At 44.7% G+C, this 27,281-nt stretch overlaps 1 protein-coding gene and 2 long non-coding RNA genes across 3 annotated transcripts in view; 2 read left to right on the top strand and 1 right to left on the bottom strand.

Moving 5' to 3' along the window:
- Positions 1-27,281, bottom strand: part of LOC113035147 (protein TANC1-like) — a 388,820-nt gene that overhangs the window by 44,056 nt on the left and 317,483 nt on the right. The window lies entirely within an intron of this gene.
- LOC145425328 (uncharacterized) lies at positions 4,737-5,369 on the top strand. Its single transcript, XR_013905995.1, has 2 exons — positions 4,737-5,063; positions 5,145-5,369. It is a non-coding gene; the product is annotated as an uncharacterized LOC145425328 (long non-coding RNA).
- Positions 22,457-26,812, top strand: LOC145425256 (uncharacterized). Its single transcript, XR_013905911.1, has 2 exons — positions 22,457-23,306; positions 26,430-26,812. It is a non-coding gene; the product is annotated as an uncharacterized LOC145425256 (long non-coding RNA).

Below are 27,281 nucleotides of genomic sequence, written 5' to 3' on the forward strand. Positions count from 1 at the left end.
TGAGAGAGTGCTTCTCTGTCTCTCTCTGTTGGCCCTGTGATGGACTGCTCACCTGTGCAGGTGGACCACACCTCTTGCCCTATGACAGCTAGGGCACAGGCTGCAGCCCTGTGAGCCTAAGCTGAATAAACAGTTAGCAAAAATGATCCATAGATGGCCTGAAATCCCCCAGTTAGCAGTTTGGTAGATAGCTATGACATGCTAATCCCATCCAGCAGCTGTATTCTACCTGTAAGCTGATCCCTGCTGAGCCAAAGCACTTTTTCATATACAAATTACAACCTTTAATAGAAACCTATTGGTCAGCATCTTATTAGCCTGCTGTTAGCTTCATTCCACAGAAAACTGAGAGAAACTAACAGAGTTGATAAAGAATAAAGAGAAATGTGCTGATTTAAAGCCTTTGAAGTGCTTCAGATGATCTCTGTCCACTTCTGTCCACTCATTCATTCATGTAAGCTTTCTAATGCAGCTTTGATCTTCACAGTCTGCTTCATGAAACTCATTCTAACCCTGAATGTCAGAGTGTTCCTCCTTCTCTTTCCCATCATTCATGCTGGCAGTGGAGGAGATTTGGATGTTGGACTGTGTTTTGGATGATGTGTGTATGTTTGTGTTGGACTGCTGTCTGTAAAGCAAACGCACATTTTGCTTTGGATTTCAGTGTCAGACAGACTTTAAGGTGGAATGAAGAGTTGGAGAGTTTCACAGTGAATTATCCAGTGGAGGATTTTTCTTCTTCTTTGAAGGTTTGAAATGTGAACATTGTTCTGCTGCAGTCAATGGACTAAACCAGAGAAGAAGAAAACAGACTTTACCATGAAGATCCTCAGTGTGGATCAGTATAATATCAGCCTGATGTCTGCAGTTTAGTGTCAGCACAACTTTCACATCATATTCATCTCAGCACAACTAAAACATGCTGACTGACCCCAGAGTTTCAAGTCCACATCCTGGACTCTCCAGGAAACCACACAGATGCTTCACTCCTGAATCCTGCAGCTTGTTGTTGGAGCTCAGCTCCAGCTGTCTCAGATGGGAGGGGTTGGACTTCAGTGCTGCTGCCAGATAATCACAGCTGATCTCTGACAAACCACAGTCCCACAATCTGTATAAAGAATGAAAGATGTAAGTTTATTAGACAAAGTGTGAGCTTGAAATCATTCAGTGTTTCATCATCTGTTCAGAGCTGAAGAAGGTTCAGAATGTAGAAGTTTAGAAAATGGAAACTCCAAACAGCTGACAGAGTTCATACGCCTTTGTCAGGGTCAAATTCAAGCAAGACCATGTGAAAATTAAAACACATCATCCTAGGTGAACTTAAACACCTTTGTTCCCCTTTTGTTAAGACATAGAAAAGTACACCACACAAAAATACTGCAAAAGGAAACGGTTGCCTTATATACATAGTGTATAAACTCAAAATGCACATTTCACTTCAAATTAAGATTAAGGCTTTGAACAGATCACATAGTTCAGTTCAACATATAAGACTTTAAGAATGCACAAGCATCTACTTAAAATCTATTTAATTTATCATCCATGATATTATTTTGTACAATTCCAATGTATTTTGTTCATCTCCCTTAAATAAACAGGCAGTCTTAAAGTATGAAATATTCATATACAAACACATATAAATGTGTGTACTGTCTCAGTGGCTGATAGTACCCCACAGGCCTCAGTGTGAGCTTGAAGACATTTATAATGTTTAAGTAGTTTAATGTGCAGGTGCTGACGATAAACACATTTTGAATGAAAGCCGGGGAACTTTGGTAGCACAGAAACAAGTGGCTATTCTTTGTGACTATATGGATCACTCACAATACCATTATTTCACACAAAGGCACCAAATTAATACTCAAAAAAGCTGCAGCAATACACACAAATATAAACAGTACTTGGTGACAACTTTGCTTTTAGCCTTTAACCCTTCTTGACTACTTTTGATGTGGCCTCTATATTTTACCTTTAAAAACAGTTCATCTTGCCAATCTGTTATTTTCTCATTTTGACCAACTGTATCAGCACAATTTATCTAAATTCAGACAAAATTTAAAATACAAGTAGAAAGTGATATTTTGACTGTAAAAACCACACACATGTTTAACGAATCATCTTCATAACTTGAAATGCAAATAGAGATTGTACACTTTTAAAAATACGCACACGTTTTGCAAACAACAAAGTTATATGGTACTATTTACCAAAAAATGCAGCCAAGGCTCAGACGTTTTTCATATAATCATTTCAAACTATTTACAGAACAATCAGGTGTCAAACAATAGTTTGTGTCACTCTAACACATATGAGAACAGCACAGGGATAAACCTGCAGGTCTGACAGCAGGTGTGTCACTCAGCGTTTACACTGCAATCTGCCTTTGTTGGCTTTAAGGCAGCAACTGTGACGATCACTAGTAGAACTGACACACAAAACAAAACAACAGCTACACACTAAATACACAAGACAACAAACTAACTTGAGACCAAACACGGTAAACGTCACAAATCTCTCACGTATCAAAACTCTCTCTCTCTTTCGCTCACTCGCTCTCTCTTGCCGGTCACTCCTAAAACTTCCCCCTTTTGCTAAACAACCAAATGTCATGTTTCCATATCATTTTTGATTGGTCGACATGGTACATTTTCCCACCTATAGGGCTTTGGAGCGTGATGTCACGGGAGATGGGCCACGCCCCCTTTCGCCATGACAGTAGGCCAGCCAAAGGATACCATTTCAGCTATGGATCGTACGTGTTGTGTTGTCGGTTGCAACGTTAGATCACACGATCGTGAAGGCAAGAAGCTGGATAACGGGCTCTCTTTTCATCGTTTTCCGTCCTGGAGGCAACGTGAGGGATCCCATGTATCCGATATTACTAAACAAAGACGTCAGGCTTGGATTGCAGCGGTGAGACGAGCGGATATCGAGTTCTCTGCAATCCCCAGCTTTTTGTTGGTTTGCTCACGGCATTTTCTTTCCAGTGAGTTCTAAATTAATTCATATCACTCTTGAAAGGCTTTTAGTGTGATTTTCAACGTGCTGAGGTCATAGATAATGAGATAAAACATGCTAATGTGTGATGCTGCAGAACCACATCATGTCGACTGAGTAGCTTGTGATTTGGCATTATTGCAGGCAAACCAGCATATGAAATGGATGTAACAAATCCAGACTGGGCACCAACACTGCACATGGGGCATGACGACATACCTGTATCAGACTCGGACCGGCACTCAAGGCGTACGCAACGGAAGCGAAAAAGAGCACCCATCGGAGGTAAACAACCCCCCCCCCCTCTAAAAACATACTAAATTGCTATCACTGTACACTAATCCGCACATAACTTCCAGATGAATCACACACCTGTCATTGGAATATTGGTGTACATTTACCTTATGTCTAATTTTATCTTACAGGCTTTCGTTATGCAGCTGCAGAGTCTGAAGGTGTGCCCCGTGCAGAAGTGATTGATGAAGATCTGACAGAAGACCAACAGCAAAATCACAATGTCATGGAGGCAGTGGACAGCAGTTGTGTTGGACAAGTGGAGGTTGAGGTAGCAGCTGCAAATGTGGATATACTGAAGAAATGTAAACCTTTTAAAATGATGACAGATTACAAACTCTCAGCTGTGTCTGTAATCAAACCTCTGTAACTTTGCTTCACTTCAGCAGCATCAGCTCATGTTCACATGTTGATTCATGGTTTGCTTCAGTTTTTGATGGACTGCAGAATATTTTGAAGGTTATCTGCTATAAAAAGCCAGAACAGGAAAATCTGCTTCATGTGTTTCTGTTTGATCCTCAGTGACTTTGACACAAAGGCCTCTGCTGTGATGATCACACCTCTGATCAAGTCTCACAGTGTCAGCTTTGTTTTTATACATATGGATATGTGCTGATAAATGATCAGAGTTATAATATTTCCCACTGTCTGCTGTGTGCCGTGACCTTTGACCTGCTAAAGACAGTCAGCTGTGGATTATTCATTGTTGTGTCTGATACTTAGAACTGTGAGGAAGAACACTACACAGTTAATCAGGGTCCCCTCTCTCTGAATCAGGGAAGGTGGGCAGGCCGCGTGTGGGCCACGGGCCATACGTTGAGTCTCACTGTTTGAAATGTGAACATTGTTCTGCTGCAGTCAATGGACTAAACCAGAGAAGAAGAAAACAGACTTTACCATGAAGATCCTCAGTGTGGATCAGTATAATATCAGCCTGATGTCTGCAGTTTAGTGTCAGCACAACTTTCACATCATATTCATCTCAGCACAACTAAAACATGCTGACTGACCTCAGAGTTTCAAGTCCACATCCTGGACTCTCCAGGAAATCACACAGATGCTTCACTCCTGAATCCTGCAAGTTGTTGTCGTACAGGTCCAGCTGTCTCAGATGGGAGGGGTTGGACTTCAGTGCTGCTGCCAGATAATCACAGCTGATCTCTGACAAACCACAGTCCCACAATCTGTATAAAGAATGAAAGATGTAAGTTTATTAGACAAAGTTTGAGCTTGAAATCATTCAGTGTTTCATCATCTGTTCAGAGCTGAAGAAGGTTCAGAATGTAGAAGTTTAGAAAATGGAAACTCCAAACAGCTGAAGCCAACAGGAAGCAGCTTCAAACAAACACAACAAGAGAAAAAACTCTGAATGTTTCACATTAAAGTCGTACATTTCTCATAAAAACAGGACAAAGACTTGAAAAAGTCGTGTTTTTCCTTCCAGGAACCACAAGGCTTCACTTTTAAAGGTGAAGTGTGAAAGAAATGGACATATTTGAAGTCCAACACCTTTTTCCAGTCACATTATTAAAGCAGACAAACTACAAGCTCATTTTCATTCCAACAAGTCATCTTCTGTGTCATGGTCCCTGTGCCTCACCAGCTGATTCTGTATTAGGCAACATGTTTTCTCTCTCTCTCTCCTGCCGGGGCGATGCTCATTATGGGCTCCCGCCCCTGGCCCACGCACCTGCTGCCGATCGGGATAATCACAAGGCCGATTTAAGACAGCAGCACTGTGTCACTCGTCGCTGGATCGTTGAGTTATCAGCGTCAGTCGCTCAGTAGATTGTAAATAAGGATCTGTGAGTTCGTTCCGTCTGTTCGCCTCTAACTATAATCTCTGTGTACAGATCTATCCCGGACCTTTCCCTGCCTGCCTGTCATCCCGTGGACGAGTGAGTGGATGGTGTTTCCCCAGTGTGGGGAGTGAAGAGAGAGAGCCTTTGGAGGACGTCAGATTCCCGTCTTTTCCCTCACATACCCCGGAACCCTGGACCCCCCTCCCCTCCCTCCAGCACTTTGTAAATAGCATCACCTGGTGTCGTTGTGTAAATAAAATCTGTAAATCCTGTAAGGAGTCCCGGTCTGCGCTTGAGTCCGTTAACTGAAACCTGACAGAACGATCCAGCCATCATGGACTCAGCAGGTCGGGACCCAGCCGCTCAGGACCCCGTCGCTCAGGCACTCATCGCTCAGGGAGCTGCTCTAGCTCGACATGAGCAAATGCTCGAACGGCTCCACCACGAAATGGCGGCGCTTACGCAGGCGGTCGCTCGCTTAACACCTCTGGAAAGTGATCCCCGGCCGGCGGCTCCCGCCCCCCAGGAGCCTGCGCCTGCCGCTGCGAGCGCACCTCCGGCACCTCTGCCACCCTCGGACGGACCCCTGCCCACGCCGGAACCTTTTACGGGTGAGTCGGACAAGTGTGCTGGTTTTCTGGCTCAATGTACTCTTGTGTTCCGTGAGCAGCGGCGCTTCCATAACAACGACAGTGCCAAAATAACCTTTTTTGTCCAGTTGCTGCGGGACCGGGCTTTAAAGTGGGCTCAGGTCGTGCTTAGCTCGGATCCCGGGATTGCCTATGCTGATTTCCTGTCTAAATTCCAGACTGTGTTCAATAAAGGCTCAGGCGCTGAAGTCGCCGCGCTTCGTCTGCTGAACTACAAACAAGGGAAGCGGAGCATGTCTGACTATTCTATTGATTTTTGGATTTTGGCTGAAGAGACAGGCTGGGGCCCGGAGGCCTTACGGAGTGCACTGCTCAATAATGTTCGTGAAGAGGTGAAAGATGAACTCATTATGCGAGATCTCCCCCACTCTCTTACCGAGTTAATGGCTTTATGTATTAAGGTGGATGACCGGCTGCGAGCTCGTCGTCTGCCGCGGCACTACAATTCCCAGGAGGCCACGGGGCAGTGGAGGGCTGGCTCCACCTCGGAGCCCAGCTCTTCCCGGCAGGCAGAGAGCGCAGACGGAGGAGAGCAACCCATGCAGATTGGAGGCTCGCATCTCTCCGCCGCGGAACGCCAGCGCCGTATCTCTGCCGGTGAGTGCCTCTATTGCGGCCACAAGGGACATGTGGTCGCCTCTTGCCCATCTCGAGCAAAAGGTCGCGCCCACCAGTGACGGTAGGAGTGCTGGTGGGCGGTCTCAGCCAAGACAAATCTCCTCCACGGTTAATGCTGTCTGCCCAGCTCACGGTCAACACCAAAGGTCATGTTCTCTCCGTTTTGATAGATTCAGGGGCGGAACAGAATTTTATTGACTCTGAGTTAGCAGACCGCCTTCAGCTAGGGCAGGAACCTCTTCCCCACACTTTGCATGTCACTGCTTTGTCCGGCCAGCGCCTACCTGACATTACTCACGTCACTGAGCCCGTTATTCTTATTCTTACTCTGTCTGGCAACCATACTGAGGAAATATGTTTTTTTGTGTTTAAGGCCACTCGGACGCCGCTCGTTCTCGGGCACCCCTGGCTTCGTCAACACAACCCGTGCATTAATTGGCTTACGGGACGCATTACGGGGTGGGGAGAGGAATGCGATATGACCTGCCTTAAATCCGCCTCACCGCCTCACACACCAGCCTCCCTCGCCAAGTCGACCGCGCCCTCCGATTTGTCCGGAGTGCCCCCTGTTTATCATGATCTCGCCGAAGTGTTTCGCAAGGACCGGGCCCAGTCGTTGCCTCCTCACCGACCGTACGATTGCGCTATCGACTTACTCCCTGGCGCGCCATTGCCTACTAGCCGTCTCTACAGCATCTCTCTACCGGAGCGAGAGGCTATGGAGTCATACATCTCAGAGTCCCTCGCCGCCGGCTTGATCCGCGCATCCTCATCGCCCGTAGCAGCAGGGTTTTTCTTCGTCGAGAAAAAAGACAAGTCTCTCCGCCCGTGCATCGACTACCGTGGATTAAATAACATAACCATCAAAAACAAATATCCACTCCCACTTCTGACCTCTGCTTTTGAGCTGCTCCAGGGGGCGACAGTTTTCAGCAAATTGGACTTGAGGAGCGCATATCACTTAGTTCGGATCCGAGAGGGCGACGAGTGGAAGACCGCCTTCAATACTCACCTTGGACACTTTGAATACTTGGTTATGCCGTTCGGCCTCTCTAATGCTCCTGCAGTTTTTCAAGCACTCGTTAATGATGTTTTGAGGGATTTCATCAACAGGTTCGTCTTCGTCTACCTCGACGACATCCTGATCTTCTCCAAATCACTGTCAGAGCATGAGACCCACGTCAGACAGGTCCTGCAACGCCTGCTGGAAAATCGGTTGTTCGTAAAAGGTGAGAAATGTGTCTTCCACGTGTCCACAGTTGCCTTCTTAGGCTACGTCATCGAGCAGGGAGACCTACGTCCCGACCCAGCTAAGGTGAAAGCCGTGGTGGAGTGGCCTGAACCCCCCAACCGACGGCAGCTGCAGCGGTTCCTCGGCTTCGCTAACTTCTATAGGAGGTTCATCCGGGACTATAGCAAGGTAGCTCTGCCTTTAACACAATTGACCTCTCCCAGGGTTCCTTTTCAGTGGAACGATGCTGCCCAGTCAGCCTTCCTGGAGCTGAAAGAGCGATTCGCCTCAGCACCCATTCTGGTCCAGCCCGACCTAACCCTGCAGTTTGTGGTGGAGGTGGACGCATCCGACACGGGAGTAGGAGCGGTCCTCTCGCAACAGAGGGATGGTAAGCTCCACCCGTGTGCCTTTTTCTCCCGTCGTCTCACCCCCGCAGAACGCAACTACGACATTGGCGATCGGGAACTTCTTGCCATCAAGCTCGGCTTGGAGGAGTGGAGGCACTGGCTGGAGGGCACTGCCCAACCGTTCATCGTTTGGACAGACCATAGGAATCTGGCATATCTGCAAACCGCAAAGAGGCTTAACGCCAGACAAGCAAGGTGGGCTCTGTTTTTTACGCGGTTCCACTTTTCAATCACTTACAGGCCAGGATCCCGCAACGTCAAGCCGGACGCCCTGTCTCGACAGTTCTCCACCTCCGAAGACCCGGCGGACCCTGCTCCCATCCTCCCGGCCACCTGTGTGGTGGGGGCTGTCTCCTGGGAAATCGAGTCGGCCATTCGCGAGGCTCAGAGAGCCGAACCGGATCCAGGTGGCGGCCCTGCGGGGCGCCTGTTCGTTCCCCAACCTGTCAGGTCTCAGGTATTACAGTGGGCACACACAGCCCGTTTCTCCTGTCACCCAGGAATACACCGCACAATTACTTTCCTGCAGCGCTACTTTTGGTGGCCCACCCTGAGCCGGGACGCCAAAGAATACGTCTCCGCGTGTACAACCTGCGCTCGAAACAAGACCCCAAACCAGCCACCCTCGGGTCCGCTTCATCCCTTACCCACGCCTACCAGACCATGGTCCCATGTTTCTCTGGATTTTGTGACCGGCCTCCCGCCATCTGCAGGTAATACGGTCATACTCACGATCATTGACCGCTTTTCTAAGGCGGCTCACTTTGTTGCTCTGCCCAAGCTGCCTACAGCATTGGAGACTGCTCGCCTGCTCACCACCCATGTCTTTCGCCTGCACGGCATTCCAGATGACATCGTGTCTGACCGGGGTCCTCAATTCACGTCCCGTGTGTGGAGGGAGTTCTGCACCTCATTGGGATCTAAGGTCAGTCTCTCCTCTGGTTATCATCCGCAGAGCAATGGCCAGTCCGAACGGGCGAACCAGGAGTTGGAGGCGGCCCTGCGCTGCGTCGTCTCTTCCAACCAGGCCGTCTGGAGCGAGGAACTGCCCTGGATCGAGTACGCCCACAACAGCATGACCTCCTCCGCCACGGGCCGGTCCCCTTTCGAAGCTTCTCTGGGGTTCCAGCCACCTCTTTTTCCCTCCATCGAAGGCGAACACTCTGTGCCATCCGTCCGGGCGCATCTGCGTAGGTGTCGTCGGGTGTGGAAGGCCACCCGGGCTGCGTTGTTACGCACCAAGGACCGCAACAAACGCTTCGCTGACCGCCGCCGGTCCTCCGCTCCCGCCTATACTGTTGGGCAGAAGGTATGGCTTTCCACACGCTTCGTTCCCATCTGGGCGGAATCCAGGAAGCTCTCTCCTGCCTATATCGGCCCGTTCGAGATCTCGGCTTTGGTTAACCCTGTGTCTGTTAAGCTCAAGCTGCCTCGCAACATGAAGATACACGATGTTTTCCATGTGTCTCAGGTTAAACCTCTCCGGTCCAGTCCTCTGTGCCCGCCTTCCAGGCCCCCTCCTCCCCCCCGGCTCGTGGACGGTCTGCCGGCTTACTCGATCACCCGTATCATGGATTCTCGGCGGCGGGGGCGTGGCTTCCAGTACCTGGTGGATTGGGAGGGCTATGGCTTGGAGGAGCGGTCCTGGGTCCCTCGGGCGGCCATCCTGGACCGGCGCATGCTGCGGGCGTTCCATCGTCTGCATCCGGATAAGCCTGGTGGGTCGCCGGGGGGCTCCCGTTGAGGGGGGGGGGGGGTACTGTCATGGTCCCTGTGCCTCACCAGCTGATTCTGTATTAGGCAACATGTTTTCTCTCTCTCTCTCCTGCCGGGGCGATGCTCATTATGGGCTCCCGCCCCTGGCCCACGCACCTGCTGCCGATCGGGATAATCACAAGGCCGATTTAAGACAGCAGCACTGTGTCACTCATCGCTGGATCGTTGAGTTATCAGCGTCAGTCGCTCAGTAGATTGTAAATAAGGATCTGTGAGTTCGTTCCGTCTGTTCGCCTCTAACTATAATCTCTGTGTACAGATCTATCCCGGACCTTTCCCTGCCTGCCTGTCATCCCGTGGACGAGTGAGTGGATGGTGTTTCCCCAGTGTGGGGAGTGAAGAGAGAGAGCCTTTGGAGGACGTCAGATTCCCGTCTTTTCCCTCACATACCCCGGAACCCTGGACCCCCCTCCCCTCCCTCCAGCACTTTGTAAATAGCATCACCTGGTGTCGTTGTGTAAATAAAATCTGTAAATCCTGTAAGGAGTCCCGGTCTGCGCTTGAGTCCGTTAACTGAAACCTGACATTCTGACCTGGACTAACAACACTGGTCTCTATGTGCAGCTGGCTGTGAGACCAGTGCTCAGGGAGCGTCTACAAAGTGCAACACTGAAAGAACATCACACACTAGCTTTGTCCCAAAACGTCGGCTGCATCCTTCAGAGGACCCGGTATTCGCGGTCTACGTGGGCCGGGTCCTTCAAAGACCGAAAAGGCTGGAAGTGCGAGGCTGTGAAATGGGACGGTCTAGCCTTCAGATTTGCGTCACCGCTGTGTTGGTGGAGTTTAATAAACTCGGCCGTCTGCTCCTTGCTATCTAAAATATAACAGGACACTGGCGTAAACTCTCGACCGTCTCACACTTCTGTTTAATCAGTTTCCTGTTTAACGTTTATTCAGCTGTGTGAAAATCCCGGAGGAACTTTGATCTCAGCCAAACCGATTTACTCCGGAACAAATAAAACACAGAAAAAAGGCAAACAATTACATTTTTAAGTTATCCGAGTGACTTATATATCATGTTTAACCTGAGTAGCGAAAGAGCGGGGTCTGAAAACGATGAAGCCGGGCGTCCGCTGCTCTCGCCGGCTGGAGTGACCATTGAACCCCCCGGCTTGCTAGCGAGCGGGTGGGTAACAGACGTCTCCGAAAACGTCGGCACACTTTTGCAAATATGTGATGTCTTGATAAACCAAGCAGATATTTGAAGTTTACACAGCTACTTTCTCGCCTGAAAATATGTTAAAAGTTTATTTTGTGACCCAGAAAGATTAATAAGAGTAATTTGAAAACTTAGTAGCAGCCGCCATTGTTGGCAGCTGAAATTTGGCTGGGCCGCGCTATGAATTCTGGGATATGGTGGGCCACGAAGGACACACCCGACGAATCCTTCAAATTCGGGGAAATGAAGGACGCATTTGTCGGGCACATTTGAAGGAGTCGACTAATACGGACAGCCTTCATCGCCTGGCTGTGACGTAATCGGCCTTCAAATGCAGCCTCTGGAGGATGCAGCCGACGTTTTGGGACACAGCTACTAATTTGCTTCCATCATCCAACCTGAAGAGGAAACAGAGACGCCTCCCCTTCAAAGTAAAAGCTGCTCCTTTTGGACACAGTATCAAAGAAAGTCTACAGTATAACATAGAAAAGACAGAACAAAGTTTTGGTTGTTTTTAAATTGTGCAGAAATGAAACTACACTAAGCTCAATTATGTGACAGACATTTCATCCCATGTCAGTTTGGCCTCATCCTGGGCCGGATTATCCAGCACACACTCTGACCACAGGCCCAGGGGCCACGCACAGCTGGGCTCCATCCAAGAGACAGCAAACAAACCAACACAATAATAAAAAGCACCATGTGATCTTCTTACATCTTCAAGACAAACATAGGAAAAACATGAGCATATTTGTTTCCTGATAAAATGATGTGACAGGTAGAACAGAGTAAAGTGGTGGTGTTACAGCCTTTCTCCCCTCTGCTGCCGAGGCTGTTAGTCTCTCCCAAACTCAGCTACAGGACTTCCAAATGAATGAAAGCAGCAGAAGTGGCTTTACAAATGAAAGAGGAAGAGGAGAAGAAGAGGAGAGGGAGGCCACCCTGACCATCACTCCAGCTGAAAACATCACACTTCCATTAAAGTTGGTGAGAAAATGTTGAGCAGGATGAGCTGCTGGCTAATCTGGAGGCTGTAGCAGCAGCTCACAGTCACAGTGGGTTTCCACTCATGAAAAAGCTCTGGCTGCTTCATTTCTCATCTCATATCAGAGACTTTAATGCTTCACTGAAGCTGTACTGTGATGCTTCCATATTCCAGTGAGGCCTCCATAATGGTTTCAGCTGTTCTGTACACACACTGTGTGCCCTGTATGGCTCAAAGTCTCTGCAGCCTGTTTTTATCTGCTATCATCAGATCTTCATCATCCTCATTCACATCCCTCACACACTCTACAGCCTCATCAGCACTGACTTCATCTTCACTGACTGATGGAGCACAACATGAACCTGTGGAGGCTGAAACACTGTCCTGTCAAACATCTCCCCGTCACCACTCCACTTCTGTCAGCCTTTAAATGAACCCTGCTCAAGTCTGTCACTTCTGTTTGGAGCCAAAAGAGGTTAAAGATTATGCCACTACATTCTTGTCTAGAAAATATTAAAGTGTATTTGGTGACACACAAAAAAGGGTAAAAGTATAGTTTGGGTCCACACATGTCCAAACCCTGGTGTGTAGGCCTACTTAGTATTGAGAAAAGCCCACTAAAAGAACGCCCACCAGACCAAAGCAATGGTGTTGACTTGATCAGCATTAACCCCGCCCCCTGACTTTGATGGGTGAAGCTGACAAATAAAATGTATTTATGAACAGCGATGCAGGGCCAGGAGTAGCAACGTGAATTAAATAAATACATCATTAAATAATTCATTAAATGTGTCAGTAAAATAATTAAAATAGAAAACAAACCAACAAAATATGTAATTAACTAATTTGAATTGTACATAAATACATAATGAATTATTTTAAATGAAATTAACCGATAATTCATTGTGATTTTGTTTTGTGTTTTGATGAGCTAATAATCAGCTCTCTTTTTCTCATTGTTGTTCTAAGCCGCTTATCCAAAGGTAAGGCACTACCTGTTGAATTATTTCCAAAGTGTGCCAAATTGGACATTACAAATTAAAGTCTACTCACTGAAATTACTGGGGAATGTCTGCTTTGATTTTGATGAGAATCTCATGACAGTACTGAGGATTTAATGCAGTTGGACTGCTAAAAATGATTGAATGCGGTTGGACCGCTAAAGGATTTAATACGGTTGGACCGTGGAAAGCAGTTGGACTGCTGAGTGATTTTAGTATATTAGGGAATTTGGTTATTGTTTGGGGTGGAGCCCGTATTGGTTATAAGGTTGGACCTGCTTCAGTCTTACACTTTTTTGGCTGTTTTACTGTTGTTCCAAAGTATTATAAATTATTCAAGAACGTCAGTTGGACTGATAGGAAGCGCAGTGCTCAGAGGTAACGCTTGCCAATGCCAAGGACGCTTAGGCATTGTCCTCGAAGAGGGATAGTCAGTTGGTCACTGTGGAGCTTGGGGCACTCCAGAATAACTAGGAGTTAGAGTCTCCTTACCGTTTGGAACGGTAGTCTGCGCTTTTTTGGCCAGCAGAAGTTGGACTTCGGGCGTGTAACTTTAACTTAAAACTTCGGGGTAAGCCTTGGCTGTGAAATGCCAAAAATAGAGCTTCAGGCAAAGTTTGGGTTGGTTGACGCTTTTAAATTGAGTTAGGGATTTTAGAGATGAGGCCAGAAACTGTTGGACAGATACTGGTTAATTGATCACAAAAAAGTTGGACTTTATCGGTTGGACCGTTAACTTAAATTTGTCGAAATTGTTTAGGCGCTAAAGCTGGCAGATGTGACAGTGGTTGTAAATATAAGACGTCTTTGTAATATAAAATAAGAGATCTCTGTGTGAAAGGAGTCTGAGGCAGTGCTGGAGCTATTTTTAGACTGTGTGTGTGTGAGTGTGAAAATGCAAATTAGTCAGCAGTGAACTGTTTAAACCACAGTTGGTTTTACAAATACTGCTGCAAACATTGTTGAGTGTGTGTTTAAGACGCCATTTATGTTCATTAGAGGGCTATAAATAAAGTTTTGAGTTGCCGTAGTGGATGTATAGTAATTGACTGAGTTTTGATATATATATATATATAAATATAGTGAGTGCACTGTATATATTTAAGACTAACATATTACTTTTAGGAGTAACCTCTCATCAGCAATAAATGCTGGTGTGTTTTATTTTTTCTATTCTATGTGTGTGCTGTGAGAATTAATAGAGGTTTCAATTGTTTTCTTTGACTTGCTCTTTCTGATTATGAAAGGCATGTCTGAAATACTCTTAGGAAAGCGTGTTGTGAGTATATTCCTCAACTCTTGTCACAGTTTAAGTGTGTGAATGCTGTGAGTAGCAGGCTTTGAGTGATTGGGTGTGATTTGTACAAAATAATAAATAATAATAACACTATGAAAGTTGATAGTAGAGTGAGTGCAGAAGTGGAAGTGTGAGAGAAAAGGCGGTGTGTGTGTGAGACGATCTGACAAACGCAAAGAATTTAGTATATTTAGAAGTGTGTGCGTGAAATAAGGGTGAATTGTTTTAGATCAAGACTTAGTAAAACAAGAGTTTTATTAGCCTGTAAAAAAAACAAAACAGGAGAGATAGAAACAGAAAATATGGTTCTGAGCAGCTGCAAGGTTGACAGGAAATGGTGTGTGTGACAGGAACTTTGCATGCCCATAAAAGGAACTGACTGTGACAAGTGAGCACACAGAGAGAGAAACATACGAGGTAAACTCCAGGCAGATGAAGCAAATGGAGGTTTTAAGAAAAGAAATGAAAAGGATATTAATTGTATGCTTTAGTGTGTCAATACAGGTGGACTTCTTTCAACCTAGAATCTTGAGTACAAAACCATTGATTAACAGAATTGGGAGGAAAACAGGCCAGATTTTGGCTTAAAATTTTACAGCTTGACCTCCCACTTGTCCCGATCCTGAGAAGAAGCTCATAGGACAGTTAATCTCCTGATGAAGACCGACAGAACATCGTGGACTTCAAGAATTAACAGCAGGCAAAAGACAGTGCAACTGAAACTACACTGACGATACCAGCAGCAGCATGGAAGAAAAGCACGTGATGGAAAATGCACGGTGAACTGCAGGCTGGTAAGAACAGTGTGACATAACTGTTTAAAGACACTGAATGGGATATTTTGCCAGGCTGGGATTTAATCTAAAAGGAAAATACTGAAAAGAGCAACGGAGAAGAAACAGAGAAGAAACAGACTGTGTTTGCTGGGGATCACAAGACAACAAAGGACACTAAGAGAAGGGCACAGGGGCCAGTGGGAAGGTGAAGCCCAGACGAGTTCGACTGCGAGAATAGAGGGTACAATTGGGTTGAAATTGAAGCCGGAACTCAGGATGGTTTAGGGATGTCCACGTCACAAACAAAGAGGTAAACAAAAAGAAGGTAAAATAAAGAGAGAAAATAACTGACAATTACATTAATGAATAGAAGACACACATACAGATATTACATAGATTTATTTTTAGGATAAAGGGGAGAGCTTATACGTAGAAATGACTTTTTATACATATTGCATTTTGTGCCTTTAAGGGAGTTGTGGCTCAATTCGTCTCTTGTGGGTCACGAGCCTTTGGCTAGCGCTATGATTAGCCAATCTACTGTGAGGATGATATGAGTTATTGAAGGATTGCACACGCTTACAGACATATAGAGTCCATAAACACACATGACAGTATTGATTCCAGGCAAAAGGCCTCAAATTAATTTAGCGTTTAACTGAACTTGAGCTGGCCCTGTAACAAGTGACAGAAAAGAGGAACTGAATAGGAGTTTCTTGCTTTAGAGAAGGACCAAAGGAAGGAAAGCATATATTTTGGTTAAGTCTGATAAACTAGAATGAGAAGGTATTGTTACATCGAAGGAGCAAGATGAAATAAAAAGGCTGTACCAAAAACAGGTTATAACATAGGAAATGTGAGTTTTAAAATGAAGTTAGTGTTAACACACAGGAGTTGTTTCAAGGCAGCGTTTAGCTGTGATAAAATGTATGCATGAGTAATTGCTTATATGTTTAAACTTAATTGATTAAAGTGGTTGTTTTTTTTTTTGGGATCTTTTAGTAGAATAGGCGCTTATAATGATTTTCTTGTGAAAGGAGATTCTAGGTCAGAGTGGAGGCCTTGCAGCAGCGAGAGTTCTGTGTACAGGATGTTGATGATTAGATAAGGCAAGCGACAGGAAACGCATGCAGGGACGTGAAAGCAGCGTTTTAAGAGTTTTAAAATGATGAGTAACGTTGAAGAATATATATAAATACAAGTCAATAAGTCAAGAAGATAATTAGGATCAGGCTTTTGATTAAAGAGTCCCAAAGATGATAAGTTAGGGAGGTGCAGGAAAAGGTGTTTGGTTTGCTTTACACAAGATCTCGGCGACCACAGGGGGGTGAGGATCCTGGAGGCCCGAGGCATGATGGACCACAAGAGAGGGACGCAGAAAAAACCTAATCTTACGCATGGAGTGTTCTCGAGGGGGAGCTGGTGTTTATTACTGGACCACTTAGATGACATGAGGTTGTCTGATTTGCTGAGCCAGAGGACGGCTAGAGAGGGTCAGAGCGGGAGTGGTGACCCCGATGTCCACGATGCCATGGATGGACATGGAAGCAGCTGAGTGGGCCGAGGAGTGACCCAACACAATGTATTGTGACCTCTGGTGTTCCAGAGGTCGAGAGAGGGAGTATTGAGATTGGAGAGATATTTTGCTGCTATTGTTAAAGGCTCATGTTCTCACTTAGATCATCGATTTCTACTTACATTTCTTTCTGGGAAAAATGGGGATTACTTTGGAAACAGGAAGTATTTTCCCAATAAGCAGCCCTGGATTAGTAAATCACTCCAACATGTTCTCAGGCAGAAGAAGCTGTCTTGTTATGAGGGAGAGAAGAAAAAGATTGAGGCACAGAAACTTGTTGAAAGAGAGATAAAGCAGCTAAAATCAGGTGTAAAAGTAAAGCAGAGGATGAGCTGAATAAAGGACACTCAAGGCTGGCTTGGAAAGGAATGAAGTCCATGGTGGGGATGCAGAACAAGGAGCAAAGATGAATGTGATGCTGAATCAGCAGAAGACTTGGACTCATTTGATTCCAGCTTTGATATCATTGATTTCAATGAAGAGCTTTGTGATTGTAGCAAAGGGCTGGTAGCTCTGAGAGTCCCACTGATGAGGTGTTTGTGTGGAAATCTCTTAGTGGGACCAAAGAGAGAAAAAGCCCTGGTCCTGATGCTGTGGGAGGGAAATGATTGAAGTGTGCTGTGAGGAACTGACTGGGAGATTTTCACACATTTTCCAGTCCTCCTTGGAACAACAGGAAGTTCCCAGCATATGGAAACAAAGGTTAAGTGTCCTATGGCACTCAGTGATGATGGTGCTGTGGCCCCACCACCTCCACCTCTTTGTAAAGGAACTAACTGTAATCTGAAGCTTCAAATGGGACTAAGACTTCCTCCACTAGGTGGCAGTGTCTGATGAGAAAGTGTTAGTGGAGCTGGCCTGGAGTCAGAAACAGGAAGATGCAGGATTTGGGCTGAAATGGGGAAAAGTGGTGAGCACTAGTGCCTTAAAGCAAGAAGGTTGTAGGTTGAAGCTTGTTGGCCTTTCTGTGGAGGTTGGATGTTCTCCCACAGTCCAATGAAATGCTGCTTAGGTTCATTGGTGCTTCTAAATTGGCTGTAGGTGTGGATGTGAGAGAGTGCTTCTCTGTCTCTCTCTGTTGGCCCTGTGATGGACTGCTCACCTGTGCAGGTGGACCACGCCTCTTGCCCTATGACAGCTAGGGCACAGGCTGCAGCCCTGTGAGCCTAAGCTGAATAAACAGTTAGCAAAAATGATCCATAGATGGCCTGAAATCCCCCAGTTAGCAGTTTGGTAGATAGCTATGACATGCTAATCCCATCCAGCAGCTGTATTCTACCTGTAAGCTGATCCCTGCTGAGCCAAAGCACTTTTTCATATACAAATTACAACCTTTAATAGAAACCTATTGGTCAGCATCTTATTAGCCTGCTGTTAGCTTCATTCCACAGAAAACTGAGAGAAACTAACAGAGTTGATAAAGAATAAAGAGAAATGTGCTGATTTAAAGCCTTTGAAGTGCTTCAGATGATCTCTGTCCACTTCTGTCCACTCATTCATTCATGTAAGCTTTCTAATGCAGCTTTGATCTTCACAGTCTGCTTCATGAAACTCATTCTAACCCTGAATGTCAGAGTGTTCCTCCTTCTCTTTCCCATCATTCATGCTGGCAGTGGAGGAGATTTGGATGTTGGACTGTGTTTTGGATGATGTGTGTATGTTTGTGTTGGACTGCTGTCTGTAAAGCAAACGCACATTTTGCTTTGGATTTCAGTGTCAGACAGACTTTAAGGTGGAATGAAGAGTTGGAGAGTTTCACAGTGAATTATCCAGTGGAGGATTTTTCTTCTTCTTTGAAGGTTTGAAATGTGAACATTGTTCTGCTGCAGTCAATGGACTAAACCAGAGAAGAAGAAAACAGACTTTACCATGAAGATCCTCAGTGTGGATCAGCATAATATCAGCCTGATGTCTGCAGTTTAGTGTCAGCACAACTTTCACATCATATTCATCTCAGCACAACTAAAACATGCTGACTGACCCCAGAGTTTCAAGTCCACATCCTGGACTCTCCAGGAAACCACACAGATGCGTCACTCCTGAATCCTGCAGCTTGTTGTTGGAGCTCAGGTTCAGCTCTCTCAGATGGGAGGGGTTGGACTTCAGTGCTGCTGCCAGATAATCACAGCTGATCTCTGACAAACCACAGCCCCTCAATCTGTATAAAGAATGAAAGATGTAAGTTTATTAGACAAAGTGTGAGCTTGAAATCATTCAGTGTTTCATCATCTGTTCAGAGCTGAAGAAGGTTCAGAATGTAGAAGTTTAGAAAATGGAAACTCCAAACAGCTGACAGAGTTCATACGCCTTTGTCAGGGTCAAATTCAAGCAAGACCATGTGAAAATTAAAACACATCATCCTAGGTGAACTTAAACACCTTTGTTCCCCTTTTGTTAAGACATAGAAAAGTACACCACACAAAAATACTGCAAAAGGAAACGGTCGCCTTATATACATAGTGTATAAACTCAAAATGCACATTTCACTTCAAATTAAGATTAAGGCTTTGAACAGATCACATAGTTCAGTTCAACATATAAGACTTTAAGAATGCACAAGCATCTACTTAAAATCTATTTAATTTATCATCCATGATATTATTTTGTACAATTCCAATGTATTTTGTTCATCTCCCTTAAATAAACAGGCAGTCTTAAAGTATGAAATATTCATATACAAACACATATAAATGTGTGTACTGTCTCAGTGGCTGATAGTACCCCACAGGCCTCAGTGTGAGCTTGAAGACATTTATAATGTTTAAGTAGTTTAATGTGCAGGTGCTGACGATAAACACATTTTGAATGAAAGCCGGGGAACTTTGGTAGCACAGAAACAAGTGGCTATTCTTTGTGACTATATGGATCACTCACAATACCATTATTTTACACAAAGGCACCAAATTAATACTCAAAAAAGCTGCAGCAATACACACAAATATAAACAGTACTTGGTGACAACTTTGCTTTTAGCCTTTAACCCTTCTTGACTACTTTTGATGTGGCCTCTATATTTTACCTTTAAAAACAGTTTATCTTGCCAATCTGTTATTTTCTCATTTTGACCAACTGTATCAGCACAATTTATCTAAATTCAGACAAAATTTAAAATACAAGTAGAAAGTGATATTTTGACTGTAAAAACCACACACATGTTTAACGAATCATCTTCATAACTTGAAATGCAAATAGAGATTGTACACTTTTAAAAATATGCACACGTTTTGCAAACAACAAAGTTATATGGTACTATTTACCAAAAAATGCAGCCAAGGCTCAGACGTTTTTCATATAATCATTTCAAACTATTTACAGAACAATCAGGTGTCAAACAATAGTTTGTGTCACTCTAACACATATGAGAACAGCACAGGGATAAACCTGCAGGTCTGACAGCAGGTGTGTCACTCAGCGTTTACACTGCAATCTGCCTTTGTTGGCTTTAAGGCAGCAACTGTGACGATCACTAGTAGAACTGACACACAAAACAAAACAACAGCTACACACTAAATACACAAGACAACAAACTAACTTGAGACCAAACACGGTAAACGTCACAAATCTCTCACGTATCAAAACTCTCTCTCTCTTTCGCTCACTCGCTCTCTCTTGCCGGTCACTCCTAAAACTTCCCCCTTTTGCTAAACAACCAAATGTCATGTTTCCATATCATTTTTGATTGGTCGACATGGTACATTTTTCCACCTATAGGGCTTTGGAGCGTGATGTCACGGGAGATGGGCCATGCCCCCTTCCGCCATGACAGTAGGCCAGCCAAAGGATACCATTTCAGCTATGGATCGTACGTGTTGTGTTGTCGGTTGCAACGTTAGATCACACGATCGTGAAGGCAAGAAGCTGGATAACGGGCTCTCTTTTCATCGTTTTCCATCCTGGAGGCAACGTGAGGGATCCCATGTATCCGATATTACTAAACAAAGACGTCAGGCTTGGATTGCAGCGGTGAGACGAGCGGATATCGAGTTCTCTGCAATCCCCAGCTTTTTGTTGGTTTGCTCACGGCATTTTCTTTCCGGTGAGTTCTAAATTAATTCATATCACTCTTGAAAGGGTTTTAGTGTTATTTTCAATGTGCTGAGGTCATAGATAATGAGATAAAACATGCTAATGTGTGATGCTGCAGAACCACATCATGTCGACTGAGTAGCTTATGATTTGGCATTATTGCAGGCAAACCAGCATATGAAATGGATGTAACAAATCCAGACTGGGCACCAACACTGCACATGGGGCATGACGACATACCTGTATCAGACTCGGACCGGCACTCAAGGCGTACGCAACGGAAGCGAAAAAGAGCACCCATCGGAGGTAAACAACCCCCCCCCCCCCCCCCTCTAAAAACATACTAAATTGCTATCACTGTACACTAATCCGCACATAACTTCCAGATGAATCACACACCTGTCATTGGAATATTGGTGTACATTTACCTTATGTCTAATTTTATCTTACAGGCTTTCGTTATGCAGCTGCAGAGTCTGAAGGTGTGCCCCGTGCAGAAGTGATTGATGAAGATCTGACAGAAGACCAACAGCAAAATCACAATGTCATGGAGGCAGTGGACAGCAGTTGTGTTGGACAAGTGGAGGTTGAGGTAGCAGCTGCAAATGTGGATATACTGAAGAAATGTAAACCTTTTAAAATGATGACAGATTACAAACTCTCAGCTGTGTCTGTAATCAAACCTCTGTAACTTTGCTTCACTTCAGCAGCATCAGCTCATGTTCACATGTTGATTCATGGTTTGCTTCAGTTTTTGATGGACTGCAGAATATTTTGAAGGTTATCTGCTATAAAAAGCCAGAACAGGAAAATCTGCTTCATGTGTTTCTGTTTGATCCTCAGTGACTTTGACACAAAGGCCTCTGCTGTGATGATCACACCTCTGATCAAGTCTCACAGTGTCAGCTTTGTTTTTATACATATGGATATGTGCTGATAAATGATCAGAGTTATAATATTTCCCACTGCCTGCTGTGTGCCGTGACCTTTGACCTGCTAAAGACAGTCAGCTGTGGATTATTCATTGTTGTGTCTGATACTTAGAACTGTGAGGAAGAACACTACACAGTTAATCAGGGTCCCCTCTCTCTGAATCAGGAAAGGTGGGCAGGCCGCGTGTGGGCCGCGGGCCATACGTTGAGTCTCACTGTTTGAAATGTGAACATTGTTCTGCTGCAGTCAATGGACTAAACCAGAGAAGAAGAAAACAGACTTTACCATGAAGATCCTCAGTGTGGATCAGTATAATATCAGCCTGATGTCTGCAGTTTAGTGTCAGCACAACTTTCACATCATATTCATCTCAGCACAACTAAAACATGCTGACTGACCTCAGAGTTTCAAGTCCACATCCTGGACTCTCCAGGAAACCACACAGATGCTTCACTCCTGAATCCTGCAGCTTGTTGTTCCAGCTCAGCTCCAGCTGTCTCAGATGGGAGGGGTTGGACTTCAGTGCTGCTGCCAGATAATCACAGCTGATCTCTGACAATCCACAGCTCTCCAATCTGTATAAAGAATGAAAGATGTAAGTTTATTAGACAAAGTGCTTGAAATCATTCAGTGTTTCATCATCTGTTCAGAGCTGAAGAAGGTTCAGAATGTAGAAGTTTAGAAAATGGAAACTCCAAACAGCTGAAGCCAACAGGAAGCAGCTTCAAACAAACACAACAAGAGAAAAAACTCTGAATGTTTCACATTAAAGTCGTACATTTATCACTAAGCTCAATTATGTGACAGACATTTCATCCCATGTCAGTTTGGCCTCATCCTGGGCCGGATTATCCATCACACACTCTGACCACAGGCCCAGGGGCCACGCACAGCTGGGCTCCATCCAAGAGACAGCAAACAAACCAACACAATAATAAAAAGCACCATGTGATCTTCTTACATCTTCAAGACAAACATAGTAAAAACATGAGCATATTTGTTTCCTGATAAAATGATGTGACAGGTAGAACAGAGTAAAGTGGTGGTGTTACTGTTAAGTCTAATTGTTGAATGTTGCCATTGTGTTTCTTAAATTTGTACAGTCTTAGTTCAAGCAGTAGGATCAAAGCCATTCCTTTGATCCTGACCACCTCTCCAGCCACTCTGTGCTGGGGGAGGTTTTATTGTAGATACATCCTATCTGAAAGATCTGTTTCTTTTGATGTAAACTTCCTGGGTTTATGACCCTTTGGTCAGCAGGAGGTAACACACACACACACACACACACACACACACACACACACACACACACACACACACACACACTTACATACAGTGCCTTGTCTATGTAACCAAAGGGGGGTTGCAAGGGGAGGTGCTTTGTAAACTATTGTTTGAAGATTGTCAATAAAAGGCAGCGAGAGGAGGCCACCATTGGGGTCATTGTCGTGCTGGACACAGACGAGGCCTCCCTTGCGCAAGTAATGGATCGATCGACTGTCTTGTTTTCTTCATGATGAATAAGTCTCTAGAATTAGCGGGGTTTGTGGAAACACAGACCCAACATTTATTTGGTCCTTCGGAGCCGGAGCCTAACACATTGCATCCACCGAGGAGAGGGAGAGGACGCCACCGCAACGTCTGGGATGATTGACGTAAAGCCCTGGTGTTTTTGGCTTGCCACCAGGCCGGGAAGTTTGCTCCTGACCTCCCCTCGGGATGGATGACGATTGACGGGATCCAGAGGCTCTTCCCATGAACGTAAACAAACAGTGAGTACAGAAGGCCTTAGAGAGCGGCTACGGGCTGTGCGTTAAACGTGAGTCCGGGAGCGCGCTAGCCGCGTGAGAGAGACACAGGCTTCTCCGCCATTTGGGGCGTGGAGATAACCTAGGTTCGACGTCTCCGCCGTGAAGGAGTCCGGAATCTCCGCCATTTGGGGCGTTAGAGAGTGTCCGAAGGTTGAATTCTCCGCCATATGGGGCGTTTGAGAGTTTTCAACAGAGAGCGCTAGCTGTGCCTGCAGACGCAAGCGATAGGCCTATGTTGTGTGTGTGTGCGGGCCAGACGTGGTCTGCGTGAGTGTGGCTGATTGTTAATGGAGAATAAAATGTGTAAGTCTGCCTTAGAAGGAGATTTAAAATTTATGGAGAAATTTTTACCAGGCAGTACGCAGTATGTAGGTTGTTGGCGTAAGAAATGTGGATTTGAAGGGACATTAGTGGAAGTTCAGTGTAAAATGCTGGTAGAAAGAATAGCTGTAAGTGTAGCTGGTAAAACAGGTAAAGCGAAGCAGAGGAAGGAATTGCAGTTAGCAATTGCTAAGTTGTGGCTGGAGCAGGTTCAGAAGAGGAGAGAAGCAAGAATGTTAGCAGAAAGTAGAGCCAGAGAAGAGCGTGAGAGAGCAGAGGCTGAGTATGGAGAGACATTGGGAGAAGCATTGAGTCCAAGACAGACTGGGCAGGGTAGGAAACAGAAAGTAAAGTTAGTGAACACAAACGTTACAACTACATATCCATCCCTGACACAAAACAAACAAACAAACAAAAAAAACATATGGTGTTTCTGTCCCAGAGTGTGAAGATGAAGAAAGTTTTTCTCCTGATCCAGTCCGTGAGTGTGAGAGTGTCTGACGTCATGGTGTGTGTGAAAGGTATCCAGCTGGGGCAGACGTGATTCTGCAGGTCACCTGCCCAGTGGACAAAAAGAAATAAAATAGTTGTGTGGATGAATGATAGCACGAAGAGTGTTTGGTGTTTCTAAGTCTGAAACAGCTGTAATGCTATTTTCTGTTTTGGAGAAAAGTACAGTTAAAGAAAAAAAAACAGAGAGAGATGTGTGTTGTTTTAAGCAGTGATGAGAATAATGAAAGTGTGATGAGAGAAGAACACAAAAACATACTGAAAATGCATTAACTATACTAACCCTACATGCATTTACACATAAATGATACTCATGAAGACCAGACAGCATCTTAAGCATGAGATTATGTTTGTCATCTTGTCCAAGTCACTAGTAAGATGAAAGTGATACATAGACTAGTGGACTGAATATTATAGGAGGACAGATGGTTGCATCATAGATGAGAGGTCTTAAATGAGTGAGCTGAGTGAGCTGATTGTGAGTTTCTGGTGTGTGAAGAAGTTTTACCATGGCACACATTTAGTTACATGAGAACTAAAACTTATTATGTGCTAAGACAACAGGGTTATGCTGTATGTTGTGTGTATGGCTGATTGGATGAATGTTTGAGATTAAACTGGCTGTTTGATTTGTCTTTTGTTATTTAAGTTGAGCCTGCCAATTGGGTTGTGACGATTTATCCCCCTGGCATGAAGAACACGTGTCATGACTTAAACAAGGCCTTTCTTTCCTTTGATTTCCTTTATTTTCTTTCTTTTATTTTGTTACTTTCATGGTGCACTGAAAGTTTTGTTTGATGATCTCTGTTTGAGCACGATCAGAATCGAAGCGTCGTCGAGAAAACTGTTGCAAAGTGAGCTTCTCCAAAATTAAAATGGGCTCAGGAGAAATCCACTTATTTGAGACAAGTTCCTGTCCAAAAGGATTCAGCGAGAAAATCCAGTCTAAATTATTTTTCTTTTTGAAATGACGTTGTTTTGCTGAGCGTGGAAACGGATGCGACGATAATTTCCACAATTAGCAAAAGAAGGAATCACTGAGTGAATGAGTAAGAGTTTTAAAATAAATGGGAAACTGACTGACTGACAAAAGCTGACAAGACTGACTGACTTAACACCATTGTGTGAAGTCAACCCCCACCTGACAAAGGTGTGGATGTGTCTCTGTGTGTGTCTCTGTTGCAGGAGCAGAAGGAGACCACAGGAGGAAACTTGGGTCACATGACTATGTGAACTCTGAAAATTTAACCTTTTTAGTTTAAATTCTATGTCTGTGAATTTACCATGTGTGTGTCATTCACTACCTTGTGTTGCTCACAGAGATTACTGTGAGAAAGTGTGTACACACCTGCGCAGCGCTAACATTTACATTTCTCTTTACAGCAGATGGTTAATCATGTGATTTGATCATGTGGTTTACAGCAGGACACAACTTAATGATGTTTCTCTACCACAGGATTACTGAGATTTTGTATGAAGAGAACTGTAGTTACAGGCTATATGTTGATGATGAAATTACACTGTGTTTTTGAGAGAATGTTACAGGGAAGAAATGAATGCAGTGTGAGACATACTGTGATGAGACCATTGTTACTTTTTCCACAGCGAGTGTTAACTTTATGACTTTTCACAGCTCCTCTGGAATCTGGATGGCCGACACCTGACAACCGGGATGAACCTTGTGTTTGGCTAATGTTGTTTTTCTTTAAGAGTGCTTGTAAAGGATTCAGCACAGACAGACGAGTGACAATTGAACAGATGTGCAGTGGTTACAGAATAGTTACATCGGGGCCCATTATCTGACCACACTGTTGGGCTCATGGTGAGTAACAAACTTAAGGGACGTCACTGATTACAATGTGGAATGACGGTGAGATGTTAAATAATTTGGAACAAATTATGGGGAAAAGTAGGAGTTTAATGAGTTTAGAATAAACCTGCAATGATACTTGTCTCTGTGATGCTGAATACTTTATTACTCTTATGATCTATAGTTGGTTGCAAATGTGAAGTTGTTTTAATTTTAAGACTTTGTCTTCTAGGATACAGGAGCTGGGAGCTAAACAAGCTGAACATTTCAATGCTGACTAATGTTTTTACACAGGGTTACAGCTTGGAGTGAAGCTGCTCCAAGGGACAAACCTTGGAGATTGTTTTAGGGAGACTGTGCAACACTCTTGTACATGTCTCATTGGGGAGTTGACACATGGCGAAAGCCGTGTGGCGAGAGGAGTGTCATTTTTTAATTTGTAGATATCGTGAGGTGCCATGACGAGAAGGAGTGACTGAGAGGATCGTCCACAAGATGGAAGCTGAGGCCAGGAGAGAGTTTTCAGGAGGATCGGAGATCACCTTCAGCACAGAGAGCTGTGTTACTGGTCTTCCAAAGGATCGTCACGAGGAGACTTTGCACAGCAAATCTTAAATAAGATGAAAGAGTTTCGACGTTGACGTTAAGGAAGACAACTAAGCTGTTTGCGTGTCGAGGAGCCTGTGCCATCACCAGGGAAGTCTCAAATGTCCCAGGAATGGGTGGACCAAAGACCAGCTTTCCAGAGTCATTATTTTGTTTTAGGAGTTTTATTTTTCATTTTGTTAGACATGGCACAGTTGAAAGTAAAAGAAGACCACTCTAATTTGTCATGTGTTGTCATATTTTGATATATTTGATTACTTTTCATTGGTTATATTATATCGGGTAAAAATCACCCGGCATTAGTGATCGTGTTACTATTTATAGCGATAGTGTTCTAGGGTTAAATCTTCAGCAGCGTTGGAAAATGGAACCTGAGGGAGCGTGCCAAGCTCCAGAAAGTGACAGCGCAGAGGAGGTCCAGCGATGGACTTGTGGTTCTGTGAACAGCACAAATGCCAGGTGACTGTAAAATAACTAACAGCACTTTTTCCACAAGTGAAGCCAGTAACTTACTATCCTAAAAGATTAGCTCTAGTTGCTCGTGCTTTACCTCCATGCGTGAGATCAGTATGTGCAGCAGTTTAAGCTGTACAATGTTTCAATAGTTTATTTCACCTTTTGACATTGTTAGTTCCACACGAGGTAGATGTCTACTACTGCAGACTAAACTTACATTTCTGACACCTACA

Source organism: Astatotilapia calliptera, chromosome 3 (assembly GCF_964374335.1).
Source record: "Astatotilapia calliptera chromosome 3, fAstCal68.1, whole genome shotgun sequence".
Lineage (NCBI taxonomy): Eukaryota > Metazoa > Chordata > Actinopteri > Cichliformes > Cichlidae > Astatotilapia > Astatotilapia calliptera.